Source organism: Canis lupus, chromosome 8 (genome assembly GCF_011100685.1).
Source record: "Canis lupus familiaris isolate Mischka breed German Shepherd chromosome 8, alternate assembly UU_Cfam_GSD_1.0, whole genome shotgun sequence".
NCBI lineage: Eukaryota > Metazoa > Chordata > Mammalia > Carnivora > Canidae > Canis > Canis lupus.
In genome coordinates, this window is record NC_049229.1 from 64,361,555 (window position 1) to 64,380,217 (window position 18,663).

At 44.1% G+C, this 18,663-nt stretch overlaps 1 protein-coding gene across 4 annotated transcripts in view; it reads right to left on the reverse strand.

The window, feature by feature from the left end:
• Nucleotides 1-6,597, reverse strand: part of DICER1 (dicer 1, ribonuclease III) — a 72,628-nt gene extending 66,031 nt beyond the window's left edge. For 2 of the 4 annotated variants that reach the window (XM_038545642.1, XM_038545644.1), the window contains exon 1: nt 6,502-6,597. The gene's annotated coding sequence lies outside the window, so the exon portion shown is untranslated. The remainder of the gene's footprint in view (nt 1-6,501) is intronic. The other 2 variants (XM_038545643.1, XM_038545646.1) reach the window with 2 other exon arrangements.
• Between the last annotated feature and the right edge of the window lie 12,066 nt (nt 6,598-18,663).

Sequence of the window (18,663 nt, forward strand, 5' to 3'; positions counted from 1 at the left end):
GTGATAGATACATAAAAAGTTCATGACAGTTTGAAATATAGATTCAAGGATCTTGCATTTACTCAGGTCTAATAGAAGAATAATGTGGGAGGAGGTGCCTGTGTGGCTCAGTCAGTTAAGTATTCAGGTCACCGGGATCCCTGGGTGGCGCAGCGGTTTGGTGCCTGCCTTTGGCCCAGGGCGTGATCCTGGAGACCTGGGATCGAATCCCACGTCGGGCTCCCAGTGCATGGAGCCTGCTTCTCCCTCTGCCTGTGTCTCTGCCTCTCTCTCTCTCTGTGTGTGACTATCATAAATAAAAATAAAAAAAAAATTAATAAAAAAAAAAAGTATTCAGGTCACGATCCTGAGGTCCTGGGATCGAGTTGGAGTCAGGCTCCCCACTCAGCAGGGAGTCTACTTCTCCCTCTCCCCCTCCTTTGTGTTCTCTCTCTCTCTCAAATATAAATAAAGTCTTTAGAAAAAAGAAGAAGAATGGTTATTAAGGGAGAGCTAGCAATATTAAGGCACTATTACACTTGGTATCACTGTTAGAGACCCAATTAGACAGCTGGACCATTTGATACAGTGTAGACCATTCTCAGTATAGAAACTTTCCTATGAAATATTGCTGTCAAGCCCTCCTCTCTTTCATCTTCCATTATAAATGTACTGGACATACATCTCTATAGTAATAATTTGGGGGGAATCACAATACAATCACATTAGGAACATAAGCAAGATTTTCTGTAATGCAGATAAATGAAAAATAGTATCAGCGAAATGTTATCAAATAGTAGTTTATGTGCCAGACATGGGCTGAAGGTTTAAGAAACTCATTTTTTCCTCACAACCTCAAGAGGTAATATGACCAGTCTACCAATGAGGGAGCGACACTCAGAAAGATTGTCATATGCCCTAGGCTCCTCAGCTACAAACTGGAAGAAATCAACATTTGAACCCTGGTCTCTCTGACATCAAACACTTGCTCTTCCAACATCTTTATAATGCTCTGATAAAATATTAATATTTAATTTTGCAAGGTGGCAAAAGCTTAAAAGATCACTGGTCAGAGCTCCTCATGAGCCACAGTTGGGCAGCAGGATGTGTGAGAGAAGGAGAGGCCATTCAAACCTTTGGGTTCATCATGTTAATTTTGCCTTCCTGGGCTGTTACCAATAGAAAGACAGAAATCCTGGAATCCCAAAGTATTAGACAAGTCTACTGCTTTTCTTTTCCCCTTCAAATATGGTTACTGATCCAACTCCTTAGTCAAAGAACCTTTCTAACATCATTTCAAAGATCAATTTTTAAATTGAGATCCTTCTCTTATTATTTCAGTTAAGTACATTCTTTTTAAAATTCTGAACAGGTATGCTGACATTTTCTAATTCCCAGGGGACTTTCCAAATGTTTTTTAAATCGCTACTTTATTATATACATTGAGCTAGCAGATAAAACAAAACCACCATACAACTATCAGCGAGGCTAAACTCACTTCAACACTGAGAAAGCTTTCAATACCAGCAAAACTCCCAATTCTTATAGCACTTTTCCTCTACGAAATTCTTAATATTTGTCTTGGTCAACAATGTTCCTATGTACCTAGTCATGTGGACATCACAAATGAAGGGGAAACAATAGTCAGCATGATTTGTCCGAAATCAGAAGTATAATGATTTTTTTAAAGATTTATTTATTTATTCATGAGAAACAGAGAGAGGCAGAGACACAGGCAGAGGGAGAAGCAGGCTCCCCACAGGGAGCTCAATGCGGATCTCAGTCCCAGGACGTGGGGATCACGCCCCAGGGCCCAAGGCAGATACTCAAAGACTAAGCCACCAGTAATAATTTTTTTAAAAAGCTTTAATATATAAGCAATATTATTCTCCAAAAATCCATCTTAGCTTATAAATACTTTTATTTTAAAAGTGAAATATAAACTAATCTATTCATTCAACAAATCTGAATTTGTTGACATCCTTCCTGTCTTAAAAACCTTTACACAGCCAAGACATTTAGTATCACCCATGAGCTCAAAAATGAAACACTATGACCAAAATGTAATTATTTCTTCCTAGTAACAGTCCTCCTGACATCCTCAGACAATGCTTTCTTGTAGCATCTTCTTAGTCACTTATTTAAAATGTAAAGCAACTTTGTATTCTAAAAGTAGCAACAATTCATTGACAATTTCAGATAAACAGGAGAGCCACTTTGTACTTGGATTTATTTTAACAAAGGCCTTTTTACATGACTGAAAATTTAAATTTCATCTGCTAGATCTCAAAAATACTGCTTTTCTCTCTGAATTCACTCACTGAGTATACACCACCACATAAGAAAGGCAAACAACACGCATTCCTAAAGACTGGCAGAAAGGTGGTGGAAAATCCTGACTGCCTATACTGTCCAGAAAGGAAGAAAGGAGTTCATTTGTGAATGGATTGTTATTCAGCATCTGTCAAAAGCCTGAATGAGACAAGTGATATTTCAGGGACATCAGCTCAAAGATAAATTAACTAAACTCTAATGAATCAAATTACCAGAACAATGCACACCTATATTACTGAGGCTTTTCTATTATGCCTAAGGCTTTCACACACTTTCTGTAAAATGGCAGGTGAAAAATGTTTCTCTATCATTTGTAAAACATTTTCTCTATATATTGTTAATGTCATTTTGTGCAAGAATCCAAACGATTAATTATTCTTCGTACAAGAGAAAAGTCTGCTTCTCCTGGTATACTTCCTCTCATAAATCAATGCCAACTATAATTAGTCTTATTTCCTCTTTTGCTTTGACTAATAAAAATTAAAAAAAAGAAAAACATCTTTAGTTACGCACCAATGCTGAGCCATCCTTGCCCTAAGCCTCTCCTCTAATTACCCTCTAGCACCTTCCATACTCTACCCCTCAACCTCTGCCATTACATTTAGTCTTCTCAAACCTATTATTTTAAGACAATCTCAAATCCTTTCTCAAAGTAGACAAAAAATAAAGTAATAAACAGTTGTCTCTACATAATCTGTACTAATACTAGAATCACTTTAGCAGAAATCAGTTGTAACTAAAAATCAGCCTGTATCATGCAAACAATGTGGTACACATCAAAGAATCAGAAAATAAGAACTGAAATAAGATCCACCTCACAGGCTAAGGAGGTAAACTCTCAAAGAGATAATGCCGCCTCCTTAGATTCTTGTCTACTTTGGCAAGTCATTAGTGCATAATGATAGGAAAAAAAAATATTACAAAGAAACCTGTGAATAACAGCTAGTATAATATATATACATCCATTGGGGTTTCTGAAAAAAGTAAACTCTTGAGTGTCCAAAAAGCAGGGCATAAGGTAAACAAGATACATCACTTGGCTTCAACTTAATATTTACACAAGTTAAACACGGACCTTCCCAGTCTTTTCTAGCATCCCCCAGAGCACAACAAAACCTCACGATGAAGCAACTGAATGACCTCAGTTACTTGAACATCCACTTGTCAGTGACAGGAAGTAAGACCATAAAAAAATGAGTAAATCCTGGGCCTCAAGGAGATTGAAGTCTTTTATTGACACGGAGGAGTGGTTTATAGTCTAGTATAACTGCCTGGAACAACCCTCAGAAAACTCATATTGCAATAAATTCTGAGTCTAGTGTTTTGATGACTGAGAAACAGTCTGACGGCTACTAAGGATAGATCCAAAAGTGGTGAAAGCAGGCACTCAAACGGATACCTGTATATCTATGTTCAGAGGAGCATTATTCACAAAGCCAAAAGGTAAAAGCAACCCAAGTGTCCATCCACAGAAATATAGACAAAATGCGTGTGTGTAATGAATATTATTTGGCCTTAAAAAAGACGGAAATTCTGGCACATGCTACAACATGAATGAACCCTGAAGACTATGCTAGGTCAAATAAGGCAGTCGCAAAAGGACATTATCTTAGGACTCCACTTAAATGAGTTCCCAGAGCAGTCAGATCACCAGAGACAGAAGAGTGGAGGTTGCCCAGGTCTGGGAGGAGGGTGGAACAGGGCATTAGTGGTTAATGCGGGCAGGCCTCCGGTTGAAGATGATGAAAAAGTTTTGAAGATGGATGGTGGTGATGGTTACAAAACCACACGTATATACTTAATGTCACCAAGCTGCTCACTTAAAAAATGGTTAAAATGGTAAACTTTGTAATACATATTTTACCACAAAAAAAAGGGAAAAAAATCTGAATTATTCAGATAATCAGAGGTCACCAAAATATTGAAGGTTAGGACTTTCATTCATTCAATAGATATTAACTAAGGACTTGCCTGCATGTTATGCAGTTTTTTCTCCTAAAATCCATTTGGCACAACAATGCTTAGAGCCCCCACACAAGGACTCTGAAATCACACCATGAGTGAATCCTGACTGCCACTTCCAGATTCATATCTCAGGTCAATAAGCTGAGTCTTAGTTTCCTTACATGTAAAATAAGGACAATATTGAATCTGCCTCATGGTCACAGTGAAGATTAAATGGACAATGTATATGAAAACAGTTGAAACATCTTGGCACATAATAAGGAGGCACGTTTTATTAAAAAAACTGTCCCTTCTTTCCTGTGCCACAAGTAACGACCACAGGATGTTATGGTCACGGAGCGAGAGAACCCCTAATGAAATACCTACTTTCTGAAACGAAACCAGCATCTCAAATGTCAGATAGTGGCAGGGGATAAATTATCTCAGTGTCATAAAAGTCATCTTTCCTAGAAGGTAGCACTACACCAAAAGAACCACCGGCTATGTAACACCACAGAAATCACTATCAAATAAGAATCATGAGCCACATCAAAACAAACAGTCTTCTAAAACCAAGACAAGACAACTTCGCAACAGCAAGACAACTTTGCTCTACAATTCCTACAAAGAGCCACAGGCGTACTACGGTAGGCAGTCTTAACCTTTAACGATCAGATGATATCATGAGCCTAAAATGATGGCAGGAAGAGAAAAAGATCTTTTCTCCCCGAATTAAATTCACTAATACACCTTTTCTTAAAACAGCCTGTTGATGCTGTGAATAAACCTGTTAACCCACGTGACCACTTAAACGTTCATAGTGACCATATTAAAGACAATCTTTATAGTATTTCTAACCTATACACAGAGCAAGTTTGATATGGCCTAAAATGAAGTTCTGAGCTAAGTATATGCACATGCACGTGTATGTGTGTGTGTCTGGCATATGTTCCACAGTACACGTGTGCCACAGGTAGGAGCTGGCTCTAAAGACCACGCTATGCGATAACAGACTTGATTATTCCAGAGCCTAGATATTAATAACATTCCCCAGAATACGACTAGTGCTAAAATCACTATTCCCTAGCAGTCTCATTCACAATCCTGTGATACCATCTGCCCTCTAACAAATTGCTGGAGCTCTTGGGCTAAGACGCCTATTCTTACTCAGGTCGCTTCATGCTTTAGGGCAATCCAGTCTCGGCCTAGCACACCTTTTATTAATATGCACGTTTAAAAAAACACAAAACTTCCGAAGTTCCTCAACTCCTAACCACCCCCCCCCCCCCGCCCTTTTCCATTCCCTGAGCCTGCTGCAACTTGCAGAACAAGTGCCAGAAGACGCAGCTGAAAACACTGAGTTCGTAAAAGATTGAGGAAACAATGCAAAAAGGCCGGAGAAGCACCTCCAGGCAGCGCCGACCTCGAAGCAACCGCTCTTTAATAAGAGCGCAGGCTTCTTAAAAGTGGGATAGTCCTGAGAATGCTCGAGGCTTTGCAGGCGGATCTGTTAACACGTCGCCGAAAGGAAGGACTCCCTCCCTCCCTCCTTCCCTCCCTCCCTCGCACGGAAGCCCTGGCTGCACACCACGGGGCACCGCTCCTCGCTCATCCGCGTTCCTGCAGATCCCCGGGCTGCGTGAGACGTACACGGGGGGCGGCGTGGTCCGTGAGCTCTGCTTCGGGCCAGAGCCTGGATTCCAGGCGGCTCAGCTTTTTTTTTTTTTTTTCCTCCTCTTCCATGCAATCCACGTCAATCAGCTGTGCTCCCCTACAAACCTACACCGACTTCCCCAAGATTTAAGGAAAAAAAAATATATATATATATATGCAATAAATAAATAAATAAGTAAATAAACCCTCCAGAAAGAAAAGCTCGTTTTTGCAGGGTTCGAGAGGCATTCCGGGCACATTAAAAAAAAAAAAAAAAATCGGAGGGGAGGGGAGGGGAGGGGAGGGGAGGGGCGGAAGGATGGCCCCGCCGCCACCCGCCCCCGGGGTCGCGGCGGGGGTGGGGGGGGGCTGACCTGGGCACCTGCCAGCGGGCGCGGGCAGTCCTGGGCGGGCCTCCGGGGTGCGCGGCGCGGGACCTGTCAACGCCCGCCGGCCCCGGGGGCCCCCCCAGGCCCCCCCCGCCGCCCCGGGAGCCCCGCCAGGCCGCGCCCTCCGCCCCTCCCCCGCCCGCGCGCCCGGCCGCCCCCCCGCGCCCCGCACACAAAGCGCCGCCGCGGGAGCCCGCCTCACCTGCAGCACGGGCCGCCGCGGGCCTTCGAGAACCATCGGCCCCCGCTCCGGCGCGCGCGCGTCACAGCCCAGGCCTCCCGGTGCCGCCCGGCGCCGCCGCCGCCGCCGCCATTTCCCCCCGCTCGCCGGCGTCGCCTCGTCGCCGCTGTCAGGTTACTCCATTCACCTGGGCCTGCAGCCGCCCGCGCCGCGCCGCGCCGCGCCTCCGCCTCGACCCCTCCCGCCGGCGCCTGCGGAGACTGCGCAGAGCCCGGCCCGCCCGCAGCCCGCGCACGGCCCGCGGCGACGGCGCACAGCCGCTCGGAGAATCCCCCGCCCCCCGCGCGCGTGCGCGCCCCCACGCTCCGCTCGCCGCGCTCCGGCATGAGAGCGAGCCCCTGATTGGACGGACGGCGGCGGTGAAAGGTCAACCGGGGCGCCGCAGCCACTCAGGAGGCGGGACACAGCGGCGCGGGAGGCGGAAGCCAGGCGGCGCGTGCGGCCCGGCGCTCACGGCGGACCGGGGGCGTCCCGGCCCCTTCGCCGCCGGCTCGGGGGCTCAGGGGCGCCGGCTCCTCTCGGAATTCGTCCGGCTCCATTGTGACCCCTCTGGCTGCCCCCCCGGCGGCCCCCCTTCCTAAAGGGCCCTCCTGCTCGCCCGCTGCTCCCGCCCCTCCCGCCCCGCGGGCGCGCGGCCCTCGGCATTTGGGGAGACCCCACCCCCACCCCCCGGAACTGGGACGGCCGGAGCGCGCGTGCGCGGCCCCACTTATGCAAATTACTCATTTGCATAGGTCGCCAACCTCTGCCGACTACAGTGCGGCTGGACGCCGAGGCAGGGATTGGCTTAAAGAGCATCCTGTCAATGGGTCCCGAAACGTAGACCTCTCCTGCAGGGGACGCTGCCCCCCTCCCCCCCCCCCCCCGCTGTAACATGGGCTTTATTAGGAAAAAAAAAATTAAATGCAGAGAAACTGTACCGCAGAGGAGACGTGGGAACAAGGACCGTGTTGCACACCTGCAGCCTTCACGCTTAGCACCTACCGCGTGGTTAGAGACCTCGCTGCGTACGGGGCCCGCCAGCGCCCTGGGGGCTCTTGGGCGCTTGAAAGTTGGCCTGTCCCGGCTCAGATGTGCTGGTTGGAACTCCTGCAGGTGTTCTTTACCCCGGGGAGGTGGGGAGGGGGATGTAGGATATCGCACACTGATCATTTATCCTATTTTTTTTTTGATAATAAATTTATTTTTTATTGGTGTTCAATTTGCCAACATACAGGATAACACCCAGTGCTCATCCCGTCAAGTGCCCCGCTCGGTGCCCGCCGCCACCCAGTCACCCCCACCCCTCCCCGCCCTCCTCCTCCCCTTCCACCACCCCTAGTTCGTTTCCCAGAGTTAGGAGTCTTCCATGTTCTGTCATTTATCTTATCAAATACATGTTGAAGTGGTGATCTTTGTGTACGTTGGGATGAACATCGGGTTCACTCGTTTCTTTTTCTTTCCTTTGTTAAATGCGAGTGATGGAAGCATTTTAATGTCCTGCGTGGCCCGCATTTCATTGCGGTTGGACAGGCGGCTCTAGGGCTCACAGGCCTGTGATAAGAGTGTGGGGCTGCCTGGGGGGCTCAGCGGTTTAGGGCCGCCTTGACCTAGGGCGTGACCCTGGAGACCCAGGATAGAGACCCACGTCCGGCTCCCTGCATGGAGCCTGCTTCTCCCTCTACCTGTGTCTCTGCCTCTCTCTCTCTCTCATGAATGAATAAAATCTTTAAAAAAGGGGGGGGGGGGCAGCCCTGGTGGCTCAACGGTTTAGCGCCGCCTTCAGCCCAGGGTGTGATGCTGGAGACCCAGGATCAAGTCCCACGTTGGGCTCCCTGCATGGAGCCTGCTTCTCCCTCTACCTGTGTCTCTCGTCAATAAATAAATAAAATCTAAAAAAAAAAAAAAGAATGTGGACCTTGTGGGATGGGCGAGGTGAGGTAACTGCACCCATTTTAACCGCTGGAGAAACTGGTTCACCTCCAGCAAGCAAGCAGCTAAAGGTGAACAACGGAGGTTAGAACCCCACCCAGGTCGTCTGGCTTGTGGACTAGTGTGTTGTCAAAACGGTACTCAGATTCTGATCGTTTTTCTACCGTAAATTGGCTTGAAGTTTCACCCAAACTTAGACCATGCATAGGCAAAAACGAGGAAACAGAATGCTTTGGGCAGACCTCCATAAGAGCATTTCTTGTATGTTAAGCTTGTGGACAACAGACCTCCCCAGGAACACATATTAAGGCTTTGGGGAGGTAATGCTCTGTGAGAAGGATGGCTTCTCAGGGTGAAGATAGGCTGAGATCCACTAGCAGTGGAAGTTTGTGGGCAGGTAAAACTTCTAGCCCCTCCTGCTGTCTTTTCAATCTGTCCAGACTAGCTGGGCTTCTCCATCGGCAGGTTTGTCAGATTTTGTTCACTTATTTTTTTTAATTTTAAAAATAAGTGGCACATACATATGGTTCATCCATCAAACAGCATAAAAATACATGTAGTAGAAAGAATCTCTTTCCCACATCTGTCCCCAAACAGGTAACTGGTGCTTCTTATTCTTTTGCAGAAATTTTTTATGCATCTACAAGCCAAGGCTTCCTCATTTACAAAAATGGTAACATGCTATACATACCTACCATACTTTACTTTTTTTAAACATAATATATCAAGAATATACTTCATAGCAATATATACAGAGCTCCTTGCTATTTTTTTTCAATCACCATTACATTTATGCTGGGGTGTGCCATAATTTATTTAACCAAATCTCTATTGGTAGACATTTAACTTCCGGTCTTTTGCAATTAAACATTGATCCACTTGGAACTGATTCAGTATATGGGATAAGGGATGTATCCAAATTATTTTTCTTTCCAGATGGCTACACAGTTTGCCACTTATTAGCCATTTGTTGAAGAGTTCGCTTCTACACTCTGCATTTTGTTCCAATGATCTATCTATTCATGCTCCAGTTGCTGGTTTGTTTTCAAATCTGGAGACATATACTCTTGTAAGGGATAGAGTTTCACACTTTGTTTGGATCACTAGAAATCTTAGAGCTAGTATTTCAGCCATGGTAAGCAATAGTACATTACCATGTGGTATGCATTTTCTGTGGGCTAATTTTTATTTTCTCTTTGCCCTGATTGTTTCCATAGTTTGTTTTAATTTTTGGTAGAACAGGCCAGGGTATAAATATACCTTTGTTTAACACTCTCTATTTGCAAGTAAAAGAGACCAACCTGAAGTAGCTTCACCAAAAGGCAAGAATTTTATCATAAGGCTATAGGAGTTTCTCACAAAAGCTGGGAGCAGGAATACAGCTACAGCAAAGAATGAGACCCAGGAGTTGGAAAGCTTTCAGGAATTCAAAAGTACTGTCTGTGTCCTTCTTCTGTGATTTTTCCCCTCCGTATCTGCTTATCTGTGTATCTTTCTCTGCTATCTGGTTTCTCTCTGCTTTTCCATCTACACAGAAGAATACAGTCATTCCCCTATTCAGCTAAAAAGTCAGCCCCGTGTGGAGGTCAGAGCCCAAATAAAGGAAGATGGGGTGCAGTCCTGTAAAGTCAGGTGGCTGATTAACTACACAAATTAAAACTCTGTTGAGAAAAAAAAAAAAAAAACCTGTTGAGGATAATGGAAGCCAGGTTTCTCACTGTTGGAGAATGGGGTTACAAATACAGAAAGTGGAAAAGCAAGGAAGCTTGAGTGGTCAGATTGGAATTGGAGGTACTGACGTGAACTGAAGGCTTTCGGTATATATTAAAGTATACATATATATACTTCCTAGCTCTGTCCACTGAAAGAGCATTGGAGCAGCAGCACTGCAATAGCCAGAAGATCACCTAACACCCAGATCTAAGCACTATTTGCCCCTAAAACGAAATGATGAATCACTGAATTATCCTGAAACCAATATTGCACCTGTATGTTAACTAACTAGAATTTAAATAAAAATTTGGGGGAAGGGATCCCTGGGTGGCTCAGCGGTTTAGCGCCTGCCTTCGGCCCAGGGCGTGATCCTGGAGTCCCGGGATTGAGTCCCACATCAGGGTCCCTGCATGGAGCCTGCTTCTCCCTCTGCCTGTGTCTCTGCCTCGCCCTCTGTCTCCCATGAATAAATAAATACACAATCTTAAAAAAATTGGGGTGAAAAATCACCATTTGGCAATCATCAGACAAAAACTACCAGTGTTTGCTAACTCTAGTGGGTAAAAGTTGGAGAAGAAATGAGAGAGTTACATAAGTTCAAAGGGTCTCCCCATAAAATTCTCATGTTAAAACAAGAACATTACAAAAGAGAATCTAGCAGACATCACCTTACTCAAGTATACAATGTTAACTATCATGCAAAATGTCACAGACACACCCCCACTAGTGGTACATGGTGCAGCTATAATATGGGCTTTATTGGGGGATACTTACATGCAGAAAAGTGGCAGAGTGCACACTATCCCCTAACTGCCATTAGGACAAAGCACAGGCCAAGCATGACTATTGCGTGTGTACCATGTCAAAGTTTCCTGCAGGATGAGGCCTGCTCCAGCCAGCCAGGGATACGACAAACAGAGCCACAGTCCAACACAGAAAGTGGGCCTTGCCCCACGCTGCATTACATATTTATGTGTTAGCCTAGTTGGGGTGGAGAAAGTCCTAGTTTCTTCAGATAATAAGAAATATATCAAGGACAACCCCAAAATAGAGTGCTAAGGAGCAAGCTTACGAAGGACCAAGGTCTACTCAGAAGACCTCTGGGAACAGCCTTGCTCACCAGGAACACTGACCCTAACCCAAGGTCTTGTCTCTCCACAGACCTGCTCTGTCCAGCTTAGCAAGCTCCTAGCTCTGCTACCAAAAAAGGGAAGGAAATGAGCTTCCGGGGCCATACAGATTTGTCTCCCATCACTCTCATTGCCAGTGATGTGACAAATTAACATCAGGTGCTACAGTATCGCTTCTTTAGTCTTGCTGCCAAAAATGGGTATCTTGAATCTTATGAGGAAGCATCAGACAAACCTGAGTTGAGGGATAACCTACAATATGACTGGCCTATATTCTGGAAAATTTTTAAGATTATGAAGGTCAAAGAAGGACTAAAAACCAGTTTCAGAATGAAGGAAATTGAAGATCTATGACAAGTAAGTACAATGTGTAATCTTGGTTTGGTTTGGATCTTTTTGCCCTAAAAGGTATCCTTGATATAGTTGGTGAAAAGTGAATGGAGTATCAGGGTGAAGGGCATATGGGAGTTCTTTGTACTTTTGTATTAATCAGGGAAACAGGAGATATATATATATATAGAGAGAGAGAGAGAATTATGAGTTCTTTTAAAATATTTATTTATTTATTAGAGAGAGAGAGAGAGAGAGAGAGAGAGAGAGAGTGTGTGTGTGTGTGTATACTTGGCAGGAATAGCAGAGGGGAAGAATTGCCAAACAGACTCCTCACTGAGCGAGGAGCCTAACATGGGTCTCAATCCACAACCTTAAGATCATGACCTGAGCCAAAACCAAGAGTTGGACGCCCAACCAAATGAGCCACCCAGGTGCCCCAAGAGGAGATTTTTTTTTTTTTTTTTTTTGTAATAGGAATTAGCTCACCCTGTTATAGAGGCCAAAAAATCTCATAGTCTTCCATCTGCAGAACCAGGAAAGCTGTAATTCAGTCTGAGGCCAAAGGCCTGACCAAGGGCCCAACTCCCAGGATCCAAAGGCCTGAGAACCAGGAGCTCTGGTGGCCCAAAGCAGAAAATGGACATCCCAACTCAAGAAAAGAGAGAGAATTTATAGTTCTTTTGCCTTTTTGTTCCATTCAGAACCCCAGTGGATTGGATAATGTCTGTCCACATTGGTGCTGGTGGTGAAGTTTTTGCTCAGTCTACTGAGCCAAATGCATCTTCCAGAAACATCCTCACAGACATAGCCAGAAATAATCTTTTACCAGTTATCTAGGCATCTCTTAGGCTAGTAGAGACATAAAATTAACCATCAAAACTTTCTTGCAACTTTTTTTTGAAATTATTTTCAAATAAAAAGTGAAATTAAAAACAAGAAAAAGAAATGACACTAAATAATAAAGAAAGAATCTGCAAAAGACCTACTGGAACTAGTATAAGAATTTACCAAGATCACTGGATATATATGTTAATATGCAAAAATCATTTATATTTCTATAAATAAATCATTGGCAATTGGAATTTTTAAATATAATGACATCAAAAGATATGAAGTATTTAAGGATAAATGTAACAAAATATGCACAAGAATTTTACATTGAAAACTAGAAAACGCTGATGAAAGAACGTAAAGAAGACCTAAATAAATCAAGGGGTATACTATGTTCTCAGTATCATAAAGATGTCAGTTCTCCACAAACTAACCTATAGATTCTATGCAATTCCAGTCAAAACCCCAGCAGACATTTTGGTAAAAACTTATAAGTTGGAAGACGCAACTACCTGACTTCAAGATTTACTATAAGGCTACAATAATCCAGATGGTATGGTAATAGTATAAGGACAAATACAGATCAGTGTAAAATAACAATATTAAAAAAATCTGCCCCTTATCAGTGAAAATAACTTCAGTTGAACAGAGGCATTGTCATCTTCAAAATGACTTCTGAACACCCCATCACTGTAGAGTTCTTTTGTGTCTTCACCTTGCTCCACTCTTTCCCTGTCTCCTCTTTGGTGGCATTTCTCTTCTTCCCTTGGGGTCTGAGGATAAAACTTCTCACCCTCCAACCTCTTAGAACAACTTACTGTTTTTTCTCTAGTACAACACGGGCCTCCCAGAAATAGTCTAAATTGATCTATTCCACATGAATACACATGCTCCTAAAAACCAGTGACAGCCCCTACTTTCTGAAAGTCAACAAGCCTCAGTCCAATAACCACATCTCCACAGCTAATGATCCATCAACCCCTAGACACTCCGGTTTCTGAAAGTCCAGCAATCTCTGAACTCCACACTTCCCACTGCCTGTTTAAGATCAGCAGTTTGCTCTGGTCATAAAGACTGTGCCAAATACAACTCTTCATCTCTCTTAAGTCAACAATAAATTCACTCTTTAAACTCAAACATTGAGAGGTGGCCTCTTCCTCAAACAAGTTTTAGAGCTTGCTGACATTCATATCTAGCAAGGGCTCACCCACCCCCATCAGCTTAGTCAGAGTATTTCTCTCCCTGCCAGGACAGTTCCTTTCCTAAAAGGAATTCTGAGTGTCAGCTCTTACAGTGTTTTCTCTCACGTTATTAAAAACACCCATTTATTCACTAAATATTCAGTGAGCACTTCCTTTATAGGAGACACTATTTTGGTGCTAAAACAATAGAGTTGAAAAAGTAGACATGGTTCCTATTCTCATGGAACTTACCTTCCAACAGGAGAAATTTTCAAATAATACCAATAAAACTCGATGATTGCCATAATGACAGACACATATGGATATGGGGCCCTACAATAGGGGAGCCTAACTTAGTCCATGGGGTCAAGGGCATTCTTCCTAAGTAAGAAATCTACTTATAAGCTGAGATATGAAGTACTAGTAGCCAGGTAAAGAGGAGGGTGATTTCTAGGTAGAAAGAACAGGATTCCCAAACCTAGAGGCAAGGAGGCATGGCTCATTCCAGGAGCTGAAAGAAGTACAGTAATGACCCACACATAGAGCAACAGATGAGGAAAGAGGAAAATGGCACCAGAACACAAAGGAACTTGTGTATCATGTTAAGGAGTTGCTGTCTCATCTCAAAGATGGAGAAGACATAGAAAGGTTTTTCAGCCAAAGGTGATAAGGTCAGATACATATTTTTTTTAAGTTAAAACTCCAGCCTGTGTAGAAAATGGAAAAGAGCAAAATTGGGGTGTTCATTTGCAATAATGTAAAAGATGTGATGGTGTGGGGCACCTGAATGGCTCAGTCAGTCAAGCGTCTGCCTTCCGCTCAGGTCATGATCTCAGGGTCCTGGGATCCAGCCCCATGTCAGGCTTTCTGCTCAGTGGGGAACCTGCTTCTCCCTCTCTCTCTCTCTTTCTTTCTGACATTTCCCCTGTTTGTGCTCTCTTAGTCTCTCTCTCAAATAAACAGATGAAATCTTAAAAAAAAAAAAAAAGAAAGAAAAGAAAAGATGTGATGGCTTTGACCAAGATAGTCCTAGAGGGGAGAGAGATATAGCTGAATTAGAGATATCTGGAAGGTAAAAATGTACGTGTTTTACTGTCCTCTTTTATAGTTGTGGTTTCAAGCTCACCAAGAGTCTGTTTCCTGGAAAGTAGAAGGTGTGATTTGGACGAAGCACCTGCGGGGATCAGAGCTTTGCTATCCAAGCAAGGGCTTGTTACCTCGATGAAGATTAGCAGTCTTTACCTCAAGGTTAAACTTTTGTTGTTATTTTACTTTATTTTTTTAATCAAAATAAAACAGCTAAACATAAACCTTCATCTGTTCAAGTAGCATTATCAGATGGAATAAAATGTGGAGAAAAATACAGCAGTCAGGCACACTCCATACCTTTTCTCACTGTCCCAGATTGTCAATCACTCCTCTCTTTAGACTTGAGTAAAATGAAATCAATATCTCCTGGCATCTCCTTTTTCAAGAATCACTTTTGCTCAATCATGTCATTTGCCCTCACATCAGTCCTAAATCCTTGAGGCTTGTGGAATTTAGAAGAAAGAACCCCAACATTCAAATATTATTCAGGACTCTACCAGGGAAAGTCACCCAAAACTACCCTCCACTCTTCCCAGTGCCCTCTATAGCTGCCCTGTATAGTTTCCGTGTCTTTTCACTCTGACAAGGGAAAATAAAACAACATAAAGACTACAGCCATGTCGTTACCCTATCAGTGTCACAGTAGTATTCGATTGACTCCCCCCACTCATTGGACGACAACTTTCCCATATCTTGGCATTAGCTCTTTGTCATTTGGAAAAAATATATACTACACTCTTAATTTATGTTGGATTGTTACTAGTAAACAACATTCACACAGCATTAGTACTTGCACAAACCAATTTTTAAAAGAGCTTAGAAAGATAAATTCAGGTTTACCAGGATTTTTTTTAATGCAGTTAAACAGAACTATAGACCTGAACAATGATTTTAGGTAGATTTATTATTCACTCTTTCTTCCTACTAGCATTTGCTTACCTATTCTCCTAGACCCACCAAACTTATCATGGGTTCTCCTTCCAGTTCCCACATTCCAGAGTGTCTTCCAGGCAGTTCTTCTGACAGCTTTCCCATACAAGATGAGCCAAGCAAGTCAGAAAAAGTCAACTGCATGGGTTAGCTCCTTGCTGAGGTCTGAAGATTGGGTCCCCCAAATTCAGATGTTGAGACTCTAATTCCCAAGATGATGGTGCAGGAAGTGGGGCATATGGGAGGTGAGCCCCCAGAGGTGGGGTTAGTGCTCTTGTAAAAGGATCCCCATAGAACTGCTCACCCCTTCCACCACATGAGGACACAGCAGGGAGTCAGTGGTCTCCAACCAGGAAGAGAACTTCACCAGAAGGCGACTGTGCTGACACCCTGCTTTTGGACTTCCAGCCTCCAGAATGGGGAGAAATAAATTTCAGTTACTAGTTGTGGTTTGTGGTATTTTGTTACAAGATCCTGAACAGACTAAGGCACTCCCTATGTACATCCAACATCTGAAGCACTTTAACATATTGAATATATTAGCCTGCTAGAGCTGCCATAACAACATACCACAGATCGGGGACTGAAACAGCAGAATTTAATCTTCTCACAGTTCTGGAGGCTGGAGGTCTGAGATCAAGGTGTCAGCAGGGTCGGTTTCTTGTGAGGCCTCTCTCCTGGGCTTGTAGATGCCTTCTTCCCCGGTGTCTTCACATGATCCTCCCTCTTCACACTCACATCCCTGGTGTCTTTTTGTGCATCTACACTCCCACTTCTTATAAGGACAGACTGGATTAGGCCCATCCATGTGGCCTCTTTTTACCTTAATCACCCTTAATGGCCCTGTCTCCCCCTACAGTCACATTCTGAGGTTAGCAATTAGGGCTTCGAGGTCTGCATTTGGTGGGGACACAACACAGCCCATAACACTCCACAGTGCTTCTGCTGTCACGGGGTCTCCAGATGCATGAAACGGCCCCCTAGAGGGCCATCCCAAGCTGAGCACTGCTGGGAGCCACCATCCTTGTTTGTTGAGTGTCCACTTATGACCTTCTCCCTCACCAAATAATTCAGAAGAAAAAGAGAGGCTGTTGGATGTGAATCTCTTAGATTGGATCATTCCACTGCTCAAAATCTTTTATTGCCCTCATCCAAACTTTTTAATGTGGCATTCAAGCTCTCCCATAACCCAGCTTCTACTAGGGTTTTCCCCTCATGTCTTGCTCCCATATTTTCTCTATATGCTCTGGGAACACTGATCCTCTGACCCTGCCATGAAAATCCTCTCCTTTCCAGAGGGAGGATGCCTGGGCTCCTCTGTTTTGAGTGGAGTCTATAACATAGTTATTTGACAGCTATTTGTTGGAAAGCCTCCCTTGTCCTTGTCTGCAGTGCTCCTTGTCCTTCAAACTTTATGCAAATACCACTTGATCACATCACCGCCCCTGACTCCTCTCCCACCAATAGAGGTAATGCCCACCCTTGGTTTTTCTCACAGCAATTTCACCCCTGAGTATACAGCACTGATCACATTGCGTTTTCTCCCCTCTCTGCCTCCCTACCTTCACCCCCGGCCGCATCCCCACTAAGCAGAGCTTCTTGAGGGCACAAATAGTGGAGTTTGTGTCATACTCATCTCTGTCTCCACAGAGCGTAAGTAAAAAGGAAGAAAGAGAGAGGGAGGTGAAAGGAGGGAAAGAGAGAAAAAAAACCAAGACTGTGTGATTCCCTATGATTACAACACATATTCGTTTAACACACCACTTTTGAGTTATGAAGATCCTTTCCTCTGTTTACAGTTTAGCTAAACATACCTTCTTCATGCAGTTGCAAGGCAAGTCACACCGCATAGTAGCTACCGCAGGAGGTAGTGGCCCATGTTTTATGTAGCATGAACACATATCGTTTTGTCTGTCCTGGTGCAGCACGTGCTTTCTTTCTTTTTTATTTCTTAGATTTCATTTATTTGTTAGAGAGAGAGAGAGAGAGAGAGAACAAGCATAGCAGAGAGAGGGGCAGAGTGACAGGGAGAAGCAGAGTCCCCACTGAGCAGGGACCCTGATGTGGGGCTCCATCCAAGGACCCTGGGATCATGACCTGAGCCAAAGGCAGATGCTTAACCTACTAAGCCACCCAGACACCCCCAGCACATGCTTCCTTAAGTGGTAATTCCTTTTCCTGCAATCCCATCTTCAACAGTGTCATTCTCCCAGACTGCCAGGCACGGACCCTACCCCTGATCTCAGAGTGAGACAGTGTGAAGGCTGGACCAATCACTCTTCACACTTCTCCTGGCCACATGACACCACCACCCTGGGATTTTTCTGGGATTTTTCTGCCTGGAATTGGTGAAGATGAATTCCTTTGCCTTACTAGTCAATGTGTTGTAAGTGTATAGTCCTGGAAGCTGCTGGCAGCCACATTCCCCAAGTGTGGAGATGAATCCATTTCAGGAGAGCAAATGACACCAAAAAAAAAAAAAAAAAAGCCGCAGAAAAACCGAGATGAGAGATGGAAACAGGGAGTGGAGGAGGAAGGAGAGACAGACAGAAGGAGACAGAGACATTGTAAGGTATCCTTAAAACCAGCTTCATCCCATTCTTGCCCCAATATTTTTAAAGCCATTCAAATTGCATTTCTGTCCTTGCAAATAAAAGGGTTATGAAAAATAGTAAGCTTGAAGTTTCTTTTTAAAAAAGATTTATTTATTTATTTATTTATTTATTTATTTATTTGAGAGAGAAAGAGAGAGAGAGCACACAGAAGGAGATGGAGGAGCAGACTCCCACTGATCAGAGAGCCGAATGTGGGGCTCCATCCCAGGACCCTGGGATCATGACCTGAGCCAAAAGCAGACACTTAACTGAGCCACCCAGGTGCCCCTAAGCTTGAATTTTCATTGATCCTTAGCAAATTTTCCATAAAATGTGGTAATAGGACAGTATATAAAGTGAAAGAGGGGTCAGGCTCTGTCTCCAGATAATCAAGATGGGAATCCAGCTCCA